Source organism: Vicia villosa, unplaced genomic scaffold (assembly GCF_029867415.1).
Source record: "Vicia villosa cultivar HV-30 ecotype Madison, WI unplaced genomic scaffold, Vvil1.0 ctg.000415F_1_1, whole genome shotgun sequence".
Taxonomy (NCBI): Eukaryota; Viridiplantae; Streptophyta; class Magnoliopsida; order Fabales; family Fabaceae; genus Vicia; species Vicia villosa.
Window position 1 is genome coordinate 830,782 of NW_026705190.1, and position 13,640 is coordinate 844,421.

Here is a 13,640-nt window from a genome sequence, read left to right on the forward strand (position 1 = left end):
TGCTGAGGAGAAGTAAACATGGATCCTAGACTCTGCTAAGGAAGATTGATGAAGATAAGGGTGACAGAGACTGTCCATGTCTCTCATTCCAAAAATGTACTCAATGTAGAATTGAGACAAACTTAGCTTGTTTAAAGTCTGGTTTAAATTGGAAGAAACTCACCAGGGTAGGCTAAAAGGTGACTAAAGACCTGTTCCTATGTTTATAAGAAACCTGATGGGTCCTTGTATACAAGCTCAAGAGGAAGCTGGAAATGCTTTTAAGAAGCCTGTGGGTCCTTGTACAAAGCCCAAGAGGAGGCTAATCGAGGGTCCTTGTTATAGCACAAGAGAAAGCTATGTAGTTTTGAACTTATTTTGGCTCTAAGCAAATGGGTAAGAGGTTTCACCGGGAATAATTCCTCTTTGGGTGGATGTGTCCTATTATTTAGATTCTAAGGTTTTTACCAAGATGTTTCACCGGGAATAATTCATCTTGGGGGTTTGAACTACAGATCTCTAATTAGGAAAGAGCCTTCACCGGGAAGACATTCTCAATCCTAGGTCATATTCCTATAATATATATATAGTTTAACTGTCCTAAGGTTTATACTCAAACGTAGTTCTAAACTAATATATATGCACAATTTATATTTGACAGTAATTTAAATAAAGACTGTAAATTGAAAGCTTGTAAAGCCTAACCTGGATGGAGTGGAGGCCATTGAAGAAGTATGTACAGAGCCTCAACAGTAATTTTATTGTTTTGTTGATAACAGTTGAATATTTATTATAAACAGTTAATGGTTTTTGAAAACAGAAGAAGTGAAGATGGACAAAGGTCACATAGGTATCTGAAGAGTTTCACCGGGAATAATGCCCTTCAAATACCAGAAGAATGTTTTGAAAACAGAAAGAAGATTTTGAAAATACAGTTTTGAAAACAAGCTAAGAAGAGAAGGTTTTTGGGACTTACACTCTATTAGAGGCCCAGTACTTTACAGTACTGGTTATGAGAGCAATTTGAAAATGATTTTTAATGATACAAGGTTTTGTTATTTGAAAACCCTAATCATTTGATTTATTCAGAGATTGAAAACAGTTTTGAAAATTGACAAAAGTCAACTTAATTAAGGTAAAAATAAAGATCTTTACCTAATTAAGACCTAAACAATTAGGGTTTTATCATAAAATTATTTACAAAGTGATTAGGTTAAAATAAAGTGACAATATATATTTAAAGTATTTAAGAAAACACTTAAAAACATACTATTTTAAACCTAATAAAAATATATGAAATAAATAATATTTTTATGATTTTTTTTATTATTCACAAAATAGATATATTAAATGACAAGTGTGTGAAAAATGAAGTGAAAATAAATTAATTTGATAGGTTAAATAATTGGTTAAAGTTGTGAAGAAATTAAATGGGAAAAAGTGGTAAAAAATAGGGTTTTGTCACCAACCAGGTTTGAACCCACGCCCTTTGTATTACCAGCCCAAAACAACACCACTGAGCCAACGCGCGCTTGGTGTCATATGCATGGTTCCATTGCAATTCATATATTACTCAAATGCATAGAAGTGAAAAAAGAAATAAAATCAAAAGGTCTGGGGCGAGGGGGATTCGAACCCCAGACCTTGGGCACGCGCAACACACAAACACTCTTTACCACTGGGCTATCACATTTTAGTCGTTAATGAAACAGGTATCAATCAAAATAAAATAAACTTAGACCTGAGTTTGGAAATTGCGCGCCACCACCATCTTCGTCTTCAACCTCAAGCTCTCAAATTTCAAATTTATGAACTTGCTCTTTTCTCAACCATTTGCAAAGATGTAAAGACCAAACTTGCTCTAAATTCACTCACGATTCTAAATATGTAACTATCATAAATTTATATCAACTATATCTAACTAATTTACCAGAAATCGTGAAGAACCCTAAATTTTGAAAATCAAATTAAATGACTATACTGAAAGATAAATGAATGATGATAGAGGGTTTTTAATCCTCTGATGATGATGAACAAGATAGAATCGAGCTTTATCACAAAGAGTGCTTAAATTAAAGAGGTGAGGTTCAGAAACTTACCTCTGAAAATGGAGGTCGTGAGGATGATAGAGAGCACCTGGGCTTGAATGAATGATCTCAATAGCTTCCCTGAGACTCAATGATGCTAACTGAATGCTTATTGGAGCTTGAATCCTCCTGAATTGCTCTATGGACCTCCCTCGATTTCAGCTTCAAGTGAACATGGAGGGTGATGATTTTGGAGTTACAGATGAGCTGTAGCCACCTGGTTAGCTTCACTATGACCTGAGGAGTGTGCCTGGATGATTGGCTTGGCTTGAAACCTCCTGAATTGTTCTGTGGTCCTCCAACTGCAAGTGCTCCAAATGAGAGGTGGAGATGATGATTCTCCACGCCCAGCAGTGTTCCAGAGGTTTGGATCACCTCCAAATGCCTCCCTCAATGTGTTTGAATACTTATTTTCAAAGAGAGAGCTTTGGTTTGAAGAATCCGAGTCTTCTTGCCAAAGGACCTTTGAAAAAACTAAGTATGAAGAAAGAAAAGAGAAAGCAAGAATTTTGTTGCTTTGGTGTGTTTTTTGAATGAGAATGAGGCCTCTATTTATAGGCAATTGGTTCAGTATAGTTGCAGAAGAGTGAGCTTGCTTAATGAAAGAAGTTTGGTTTCTTAAGCATGAAGGAAGTTTGCAAATATCTCTTATGCAATGATGAGAATTTTGATTCCATTTGATCAATCCCTTAGCCCTCGATTTTGCTTGATCTTAGGGGACAATTCTTAGCCAGAAATGAGCTCTAATTGGTTGGTGAGAAGATTCCTTGGGTGATTCATCAATTTGCCATAAATTCACAAATGTAATCATTACATAATCACATGTTCTTGTTTTTAGAATCTTCTTCAATCCTTATGGCATGGTGAAAATGAATGCATGGCATTGTTTCAGATATGTTATGGGTCGTGTAGCATCCATAATTGAGGTCATGTGCACAAAATTTCAAAGTTTAAAAATGATGCATGACCTATAATTTTACTTCATGAGGCCAACTTTGAACAAGCATAACTCTTAGCTCAAATTGAATTTGGAGAAGGTTGAGCACAATTTGGAAAGCCCTAAACATCTACTTCAAATCATTAGTTTATGTCTTCTTCAGAATCATTTGGGAAATTTGTGAAAAATGAGCCCAAAGTTGGATGAAAACTAGGTTAAAACACTTAGAAAATTTTCTAAGTGTTTATGACCTAAAACTTCAAAATTTTCAAAACCCTTAAATGGTTGATCTTTTGAAAAAAGTTATTATGTGAGATGTTGTTTTATTTTGCAAGATCTACAACTTTCATGTTGGAAGTTTTTTGAGTTGTGTAGGTGAAATTTTGAGTTCTCACCATGCCTTAAAAAACCCTAATTCCCGACTTTTTGCTCCTTGATGAATTTCTTTGAATTTCTTTGGTCAAATGACTTTGACATCCATATATTGATGATATTGATCTTTGAAAGTCATTTTTTGACCAAAAACCTTAAAAGTCAATGATGATCCCACACAGTTGACTTTTCCTGACAAAGTGAATTTTTGGGCTTTTGTGTAGAAACAAGATCTTTTCCTCAAATGAATGATGTAAATGGATTATATTGAGGTAGTAGAGATTATTGAATCATGTCTTGAGTTTTGGATCCATGCCCTGATTAAAAGTCAACTATCTTGGTGAATTAGGTCAAAAACCCTAATTGTCGACCAGAGGACAATGATGAGTGTAGACTTTGAATTGAGGTGTAATGTCCAGTGGATCTTGTCATAAGAGTTATTTGAAGATGATTGATGTCTTTGAATGGTCCCTTAGGGCTTTTTAGGGTTTCCCAAAGGTGATCCCTGATTTTAGTCCTTGATAGGCTCCAAACCCTAGTCTGTTGATCTGAGTAATCCTGTACTTAGATGACTGGGTGTCTTAATCAATCATAGGTGAAATAATGAGGCTTTTGAGTCTTATGATTGTATTAGAGACTAATCCCTCTATTGATTGATCCTTTGCCTGAGTTTTCTTGCCTTTGAACACCCTCGATTGAATGTCAGACTGCTCTGGGTACTTACTTTGACTTGATGAAAATTCTGAAGATATGTCATCTCAGGGGGGTCAAAAATTAGGGTATGACACCATGTAGATTGAAAAGGTATGTTTTGGGGTCTTGTTTCGAGGGCAGATAGGCAGGTAAACCCGAAAGACCAGACCTTGAGGGTAGCTCCCGACAAAAGGTTGGCAGGTAAACCCGGAAGACCTATTCTGGAGGAAACATGTACCTAATATCCGAACATGTGATATGTTCTCAGAATATCTAATCGGATGGTCAGTGGACATTCAATCGTGGTGCTACGAGTTGACATGCTTTCCTGTACTGGATAGTGAGGAAACCTTAGGATCTAACATGGATCTGTAGTTGATGTATGTACCCTGTAGAGCCGAGAGAACCCATAAGATAGGGGAACTCACTGAGATTTAGTAATCTCACCCCATTCATCTTATTATTTTTTCAGGTACCGTGCAAGATCGAGTTTTGCTAGATGCTTGGATCAAGAGCTTTTGACCGGATGCCGTGAAGACTGTACCTGATCTTTTCTTCCGCTGTGTATTATTATCATTGTGTAGACATATCAATTGTATCCATCTTCAAGATGATTTTGAAATGTATACATCTTATTTTATTATTCCTAACTTTTGTATGTACTCAGTACCAGTTATTTGTATTCTGAATGTTCCAATAGTTTACTACTACCTCTGGTCATATTTATAAGAAAAAGTTTGTTTTTTAGATTCATTCAATAACTAATGTATCTGGTCTATATATGTGTCATACCCCAATTTTTGACCTAAGATACCACCTCATATCATTGCATATGCATCATTTGCATCTCTAACAAGATTGCATAGCTTGTGTTTGCTACTTGTGACTCAGCAGGGTTTAATCAAGAAATCACTCATCAGTACAAGTAACAATCAATTAGGGTTTTGTTCTCCCTTCATCTCAAATGAATCATCTTCATAACCAATCAACATTTGGTCCTCAGAAATTCATTTCAACAAGCTCAACAGCTTTGAATCGACTGAATTAGGGTTTTTGACTGAAGACAGCACACTCCTGACTTTTGCTCAGAATTTGACCTAATGGCTTGGGACATGATATCAAGACCTCAAGTGCATCATTTTGACCTAATCCATTGGCTCATAACATCTCATACACAAAGATTGATCAGACAAATCCTCAGATCAGGGTTTTGAACTATCAGGGACTAAAATCAGGGATCACATTTGGGAAACCCTAAAAATCCCCAGGAAGTCAATCAAATGTTTCAATCATCTTCAAATAATCCCTATGACAATATCCAATGGAAATTACATCTCAATTCAAGATCCACAGTCATCAATTTCATCAGGTCGACAATTAGGGTTTTTGACCTAATTCACTGAACAACTGACTTTTTAATCAGGACATGGTGCCACAACTCAAACCATGGCTCAATATCCTCTAATGCTTCAATATGATCCATTCATACCATTCATATGGTGAGGATAGCCTGTTTCATTTGAAATCTCCATAAACGCGATTCGTCTGAAAAAGTCAACTCAACAAGATCACCATTGACTTTTGGGGAATTTTGGTCAACCATGACTTTTGAAGTTAAAAATCATCAATATATGATATATGAAGTCATTTGATCAAGAAAAATCAAGAAAATCAATCAAGAATCAAAAAGTCAAAGTTTGACTTTTCATACTTAGAAAAATTTCTAAGTGTTTTTCAATGGTTTTTTCCAAACTTTGGAAGGGAATAACTCAAAATTTCACCTACAAACTGAAAAAAACTTCCAACATGAAAGTTGTAGATTTTGATCCAATAAACAACTTTGACACATATAAATGTTTTCCAAAAGATCAACCATTTAAGAGATATGGAGCTTCAAAGTTGGCATCTTATGAAAATTTCACTTAAAACTTCATTTTCTTCAAAGTTCATGGATCTTTTTCACCCATTTCCTTAAAGGTCTTGAAGAAACTTTCAACTAGGCTTTTGAAGTGTGTAACATGAGCTTTCCAAAATGTCTAAGAGCATGAAAAAATATGAAGCATAGCTATGGTTTTGAATTTTGACATTAGAGGTCATTAAGCATGAAATTTCAAGCCATTTTCACTAAGTTTCTATACTATATGGCCAATGATCCAAGTGATGACACACCAATGCAATAATTGATAGATATTTTCTGGTTTGAGATCAGAATGGAAAGAGATAAGAAGCTTAGAAAAATAACCATGGTTTAGTTACTTTAACCATTTGCATTTAATGTGAAGATTCCACTTTATCTCCAAATGCCAAATCACCAAACTTTGAAGCAAGTTGCAAAGCTCTGCATTCAGAACTCTTGACCTATAAATAGAGGTTCAAATCACTCTTCAAATCACACCAAAACCTCATAATCATAGGTTTTCTCTCTTCTTTCTTGATTTGCAAGTTTCATAAGTTTCAAAGAGGAAGAATTGCAATTTCCATCTCTTGCAATTTCTGAGCAAAGTGAGGGTTCTAACATCTCATAAACATCAAATGTGATGTGTTTGAACCATCCATACACCCCAAAAACACCAAGAACTCAGAATCACTACCTCACTTCTCAAATATGCATAACTTAAGCCTTATCATGCCAATTTTCATTCAAGCTCAATTCTGTCCAATCTAACCATCCAAACACCATCCATGTACCATATATGAACTATTCCAATCATCATCCCTGACCTGTAACTCCAAAATCACCAAGCTTGATCCTCACTTGAGCCCTACTGCAGATCGAGCATCACCAACTGGTCCAGAGGTTTTCAGTTCATTCCAATCATCCAAACATGTTCCATAAGGTCCACTGAAGCTGTCCAGATCAAGAAACAACATCTGGAACCTCTCATTTGCAGAATTCGATTCCCAGTTTGGCCGTTTTTGAAGGTAAGCCTCATGAACTCCAAACTCATACATACATGCATCATAAATGAAAAATTGAATTGCTATCTTGTTTCTGCACTATCACTGATCAATAGCCCTCAATCAATTTCACAATTCATCAATCCTACACGATTCCATGTTCAAATTCAGAATTAGGGTTCTTGGTGTTCATCACAAAATTGATCACCTTAGAGCAAATATAAATGAATTATGAGGGCACCATCATGTTTCTCGTCCAAAACCGAGCAAGATAGACTATCTACTTGATCAAAACAATCCAGTTTTAGAGAAATTCAAAATCAAAATAGGGATGTGTTCTTGGCGCCATTTTTTGTTCAAAGATTTCAAACACTCGTTTTTGAATATAATTAAATGAGCGTGTATCATAAACAAGCTGCGCGCGCAGCTCAGTTGGTTGTTGTTTTGAGTAGTGAACCTCAGGGCGTGGGTTCAAGTCCTAGTGGAGACGAAACCATTTTTTTTGCAACCTATTTTCTTTCATTTCTTCACAATTTCATTAATCATTTTAACCAATCAAAATTAATTATTTTTACTTCATTTTTTACACACTTATTATTTTATATATGTATTTTATGAATATCAAAAAAAATCACAAAAATATATTTGTTTAATACATTTTTAATTAAGTTTAAAATAACATATTTTAAGTGTTTTTTAATACTTTTAAATATTGTTTTTCACTTGATTTCTCAAACTTAATCACTTGTAAATATTTTTTGAGCAAACCCTAATCATCTAAGTGTCAATTGAAGACAATCTTTTTGTTTATCTTGATTAAATTAACTTCTTTCAAAATTCAAATCGTTTTAAATAAGCGATCGCGATTCTTTTCAAAAACGATAAACCATTTTCTTTTGATTTTCAAAGAAAACTATTGATTAAATCTTTTTAATTGATCAATTGATTTTCAAAACCATCCACCCTGTTTTATGAAAATAAAACAGGGGCCTCTCGAATATTAGAGAGTATAAGACCCACTCCTTTTATACAGTTTTTCTTTGTACAGAAAACTCTTTCAAAACAATACTTTTCAAACTGTTTTCAAAACAACAAACGACGCGTCTGTAAATAAAACGATCAACCATGTTTTGAAAATATACCACGGGCCTCCATGTAGGTATAAGTCCCAAGCCCCTTTTGTACATACCCATTCCAGTACATGAAATTAGGTATTTCATTGTACGCCTTTTGTACATATCTCAATCAATGCGTTTTTAAACTTTGAATAACAAACCAAAAATGAAGGTTTCTTTAAATCTTCCCAAAAATATACCATGGGCCTCCACATAGGTATAAGTCCCGAGCCCTTGTAAATACCTGTTTACATAGCTTTGAATAAACTCAAGTGGACCTCTCCCCGAGTATGAGTCCCGAGCCCTGTGTATACAAATGGATCATGCTTACAGGTATATTTCCTTCATAAACTCCATTATATACACACACTTTGTAACTGTTCATATTTGTTCATGTACTTGTGCATATTTGTTCGTACTTGTTCATATGTGTGTTTGTGTTATATATACTTGTTCAACTTAGTACAACACTAGGTTCCCCATAGCCTCCTATTGGGCTTCGTGCAAAGAATCTCCACTAGTTTAGGTTAGGACATAGAGTATGGTTTCCCGGTGAAATCGCTCTAAGAGCTCAAACCAACTATACCATGCCTCCCCTTGGGCTTTGTACAAACGAGTGACCCTCCCATAGCCTCCTCTTGGGCTTACAATGCAAGGACCCTGGATTGTCCATCCCATAGCCTCCTCTTGGGCTTACAATGCAAGGACCCTCGGATAGCCTCCTCTTGGGCTTCGTACAAGGACCCACGGGCTTCTTATAAGCATCCCCCAATATCCAAATCAAAATACCCTAGGAGATTAGACATTTTTCATCTCTATACTAGGAGTATCTCTTTTATATCATCACAAACAATCAATCAATCAATCAATCAAACTTTTTTGCCACAAGGCTGGCTAATCAATCAAACTGTTTTACCACCGTACTGGATGATTAATCAAAGTTTTTGTCACAAGGCTGACTTCATTGAAACTTTTGCCACAAGGCTGGCTGATTAATCAAAGTTTTTGTCACAAGGCTGACTTCATTGAAACTTTTGCCACAAGGCTGGTTAAACAAACAAAAACATCTTTATCATTCTAAGCACCCTAAGTGGCATGGCCCCGGGCTTATAATGAAAAGATTTTCAAACAAAAACAAACAGATGTATGTGATGATATAGATTAGATACATCTAGCGTTTAGACGACATTTGTCTATTTTCCTTTGCTTCCACTAGCATAAGTGGGAACTACGATTGCTCTGACTTTCTCAACATCCCTTTGAGAATACGTAGGCACAAGGTCGATCCTTGGCGAGAAAAACAAAACAAAAAAAACCATTCAAACCTTAGCACCCGTAGACCCCGAGCTACAGATGCTCTGATTCCCTCTAGGGGATATGTATGCAGAGGATCGCGATGATCTTTGCGAGCATAATCAAACAAACACCTTAGGTCCCACCTCTTTCTCACAAGAACCTCTACCACAACAAGAATGGAATAAACAAAACAAAGAAACCTATAGAGTACTATAGATACGTTGGGTGCTAATACCTTCCCTTCGTATAACCAACCCTCTTACCCGGAATCTCTCCCCCACTTTTTAGGTTATTGCAGCTTTTTTCCTTTTCCTACTTTGGAAACAATAAAAAGTTTGGTCGGTACAAAAGAAAAATCATTTTTTTGAGCACTCGAGCCCAAAGAAGGCATCAGGTGTCTCATCCACAAAAAAGAGGAACAAAACGATTTTTCGCCCGCGACAATATGTTCTCTAGATACATTAGTTATTCAATGTATCTTAAAAAAAATTCTTATTAATAGGATCGGAGGTAGTATTAACCTAAATAACATATTCCGATTACATTTTCTATATAACTCTCTCCACTCGGATTTTCTTACAAATTCTTTCACTACCTTACCACTATCAAAATTTTGTAGCACAATCCTCACACTCTTAATCACTGGATATCATTAAAGAATTTAATAGCATAAGCCTCACACTCTTAGAAGACCAATCAATTGAGGTTTGACATTAAAGTATTTGTAAATATCATTACCATTAATCAGCCACAATCCAAAATGATAAGCATAATTATCATCCATGTTATACAAAATCAGAAAGCATTGAAATAACAAAAGCGACTTTAGAATGATTTTCTTTACATAAACTGAATTCAAAAAGTTAATTACGAAACAATCAAAAAACGAGGGAAAGAAAAATACCCCTGGCTCATTTCGGAGAAAGGTTAAAGTGAAAATTGAAAAAGAAAAATATAAATACCTGTGAGATATTGGATCGAACTCTAGTATGGTCGAAGGGTAGCTTCTTGGTTCGACAGGATTAAGCATGAAGTCGAAGGTTGTTCACATGCTTGTGTCGATGATGCTATGGTTGTTAGCATGTTAGATTAGGTTTTAGTGTTTAAACCCTAATTTGTTAAGTTAGCTTGTTTATTAAGTTGGCTTGTATAATGGACTTTGTGGAAAAGCCCATTAGTTAGTATGTTAGGTTTTATTATAAATAGCATACTAGTCTCTCATCATTGCATACAGCAAATCCTAATTTAGGGTGAGAGAGGTTATTTGTTATTCTTGTAAACTTGTAATCTTGTTTTCTAAGAGAAAGTAAAAGAATATCAATTATAACCAATTCTTGTGTTATTCATCTTCCTTGTTCTTTATTCATCCTTTGTTTTATACTTTGTTCTTGGCATTGAATTCACAACAAATTAATGCGGTGAGTGTGGAGAAGATTTCTTCAACAAAGTATGAGATTGAAAAGTTCACCGAAGTGAACGATTTCGGTCTGCGGCGCTTGAAGATGAAAGGCCTACTAGTTCAGCAGGGTTGCTTGGAAGCGTTGAAGGGAGAGGCAGCCATGAATGTTGCATTAACGGCAGCGGAGAAGACGACTATGATCGAGAAAGCACACAGTGCAATTTTGTTGAGCCTTGGTGATATGGTTCTTTGACAGGTAACAAAGGAGACGACGGCATCAGGGTTATGGGCGAAACTTGAAAGTTTTTATATGACCAAATCGCTGGTAAATCGACTCTACCTGAAGCAAGCTTTGTATTCATTCAAGATGATTGAAGACAAAGTGCTAGCTGAGCAGTTAGATATGTTCAACAAGCTGATTCTTGATCTTGAAAATATTGATGTGAAGATCGATGATGAAGATCAAGTGCTGTTACTATTGTGCGCTTTGCCTCGATCACATGCTCACTTCAAAGAAACTCTCTTGTATGGAAGGGAGTCCCTGACCTTTGAAGAAGTTCAATCAGCTCTTTATTCTAAGGACTTGAACGAACGAAATGAGCATAAATCTTTGACTGTTGGTGAAAGTTTGGCCGTTAAGGGAAAATTCTTGCGGAAGGACGGCAAGTTTGACAAAAAGAAGGGAAAAAGCCAATCGAAGTCTTACAGCGGCGAAGCATCTGGAATTCGATGCTATCATTGCAAGAAGGAGGGCCACACAAAAAAGGTGTGCCCTGAACGCCTGAAAGATCATGGAGGTAAAGATAATGGAAATGCACCCATTGTTCAAGATGATTTCGAATCATCTGATGTCCTTAGCAATGACTCTAAGAAGGAGTGGATTATGGATTCGGGTTGCACTTGGCACATGACTCCAAACAATGACTTGTTTGAGGAATTATGTGATCAAGATGGTGGAATAGTACTGCTGGGAAACAACAAAGCTTGCAAGATTGCAGGTGTTGGATCTGTGAGATTCAAGCTCCATGATGAGTCAATAAGGTTGTTGACTGAAGTCAGGTATGTGCCTGATTTGAAGAGAAATCTGCTTTCTCTTGGTGAATTCGACAAGAAAGGATATGTTTTCAAGGAGATAAAAGCATTCTAAGAGTCATGAAGGGGTCGGAGGAAGTCTTGAGAGGCGTGAAGAAACAAGGTTTGTATACCCTTGAGGCTGAAGTTGTAAGTGGTTCGACAAATGTTGCATCCACGAAACCATTGTCGAAGACAAAAATCTGGCACATGAGATTGAGTCATCTCAGTGAAAGGGGTCTGGTTGAATTAGGGAAACAAAATTTGCTTGGTGGAGACAAAGTCAAAAAGCTGAAGTTTTGTGAACCCTGTGTACATGGAAAATCTTGCAGAGTGAAGTTCAACAAAGGCAAACAAAGAACACATGGATCCCTTGATTACATCCATGCTGATCTTTGGGGGCCTGCAAGGTGTCCATCACATTTAGGAGCAAGATATTTTCTATCTATAGTTGATGATTATTCCAGGAAGTTATGTGTATTCATCAAGAAGACTAAGGATGAAACTTTTGATAATTTCAAAAGTTGGAAGACTCTGGTCGAAAATCATACTGGCTGGAAGGTCAAGAGGTTGAGAACCGATAATGGCCTTGAATTTTTCAATGAGGAGTTTGACAGTTTTTGTGCTGCCTCTGGTATTGCAAGGCATAAAACTACTGCAGGTACTCCACAACAAAATGGTTTGGCTGAAAGGTTTAATCGAACTATTTTAGAGAGATTCAGATGCATGTTGACTAATGCTGGATTAAAGAAGGTGTTTTGGGCTGAGGCTGTTTCGACAGCAACATATTTGATAAACCGATGTCCTTCGACAACGTTAGATGTGAAGACACCTGAAGAAGTTTGGTCGGGACATCCATCAAATCTCGACAAACTGAGAGTATTTGGCTGCGTGGCCTATGCTCACATTAGGCAAGACAAGGTCGAACCTAGAGCTCTTAAATGCATGTTCATGGGATACCCTAAAGGAGTCAAAGCTTATAGGCTATGATGCCTAGAGCCAGGTCATAGGAGGTGTATCACTAGTTGAGATGTAGTTTTCAATGAAGCTGAGATGGCTTTCAAGAAAACTGGTGATGATGATGGTCGAAGTGCAGAAGAGTTGGAACAGGTAGAGATTTCTGTTGAGGTGGAGCAAGTTGATACTGAATTGCATATTCCAAATGAAGTCGAAGAAGAAGCAGAAGATGTTGAGGAAGTTGAGGAAACTGTCGATGACTACCTATTGTCGAGAGATAGGTCGAGAAGAGTCATCAAGCCACCTCAGAGACTTGGGTATGCAGATCCTATAAGGAAGTTATGAGGAGTCAAAATAAGACTGAATGGTTGAAGGCCATGAATGATGAGATGAAATCTCTTCATGATAATCACACTTGAAAACTGATCAAGAAACCTGCTAGGGCAAGGTTAGTCCGCTGTAAATGGATTTTCAAAGTTAAGGAAGGAATTGAAGGAGTGACGTCGAAAAGATACAAGGCAAGGTTAGTTGCAAGGGGTTTCACTCAGAAAGAAGGTGTCAACTTCAATGATGTGTTTTCTCCTGTTGTGAAGCATAGGTCCATTCAAATGTTGCTTGCCATGGTGGCACAGTTCGACCTAGAACTGGAACAGATGGATGTGAAGACTGCTTTCTTGTATGGTGATATAGATGAAATGATCTTGATGAGACAACCTGAAGGGTATGTCGAAAAGGGGGAGGAAGATTATGTGTGCAAGCTAAAGAGATCTTTATATGGGCTGAAACAATCTTCTCGACAGTGGAATAAGAAATTCAACAAGTTCATGGCACGCATA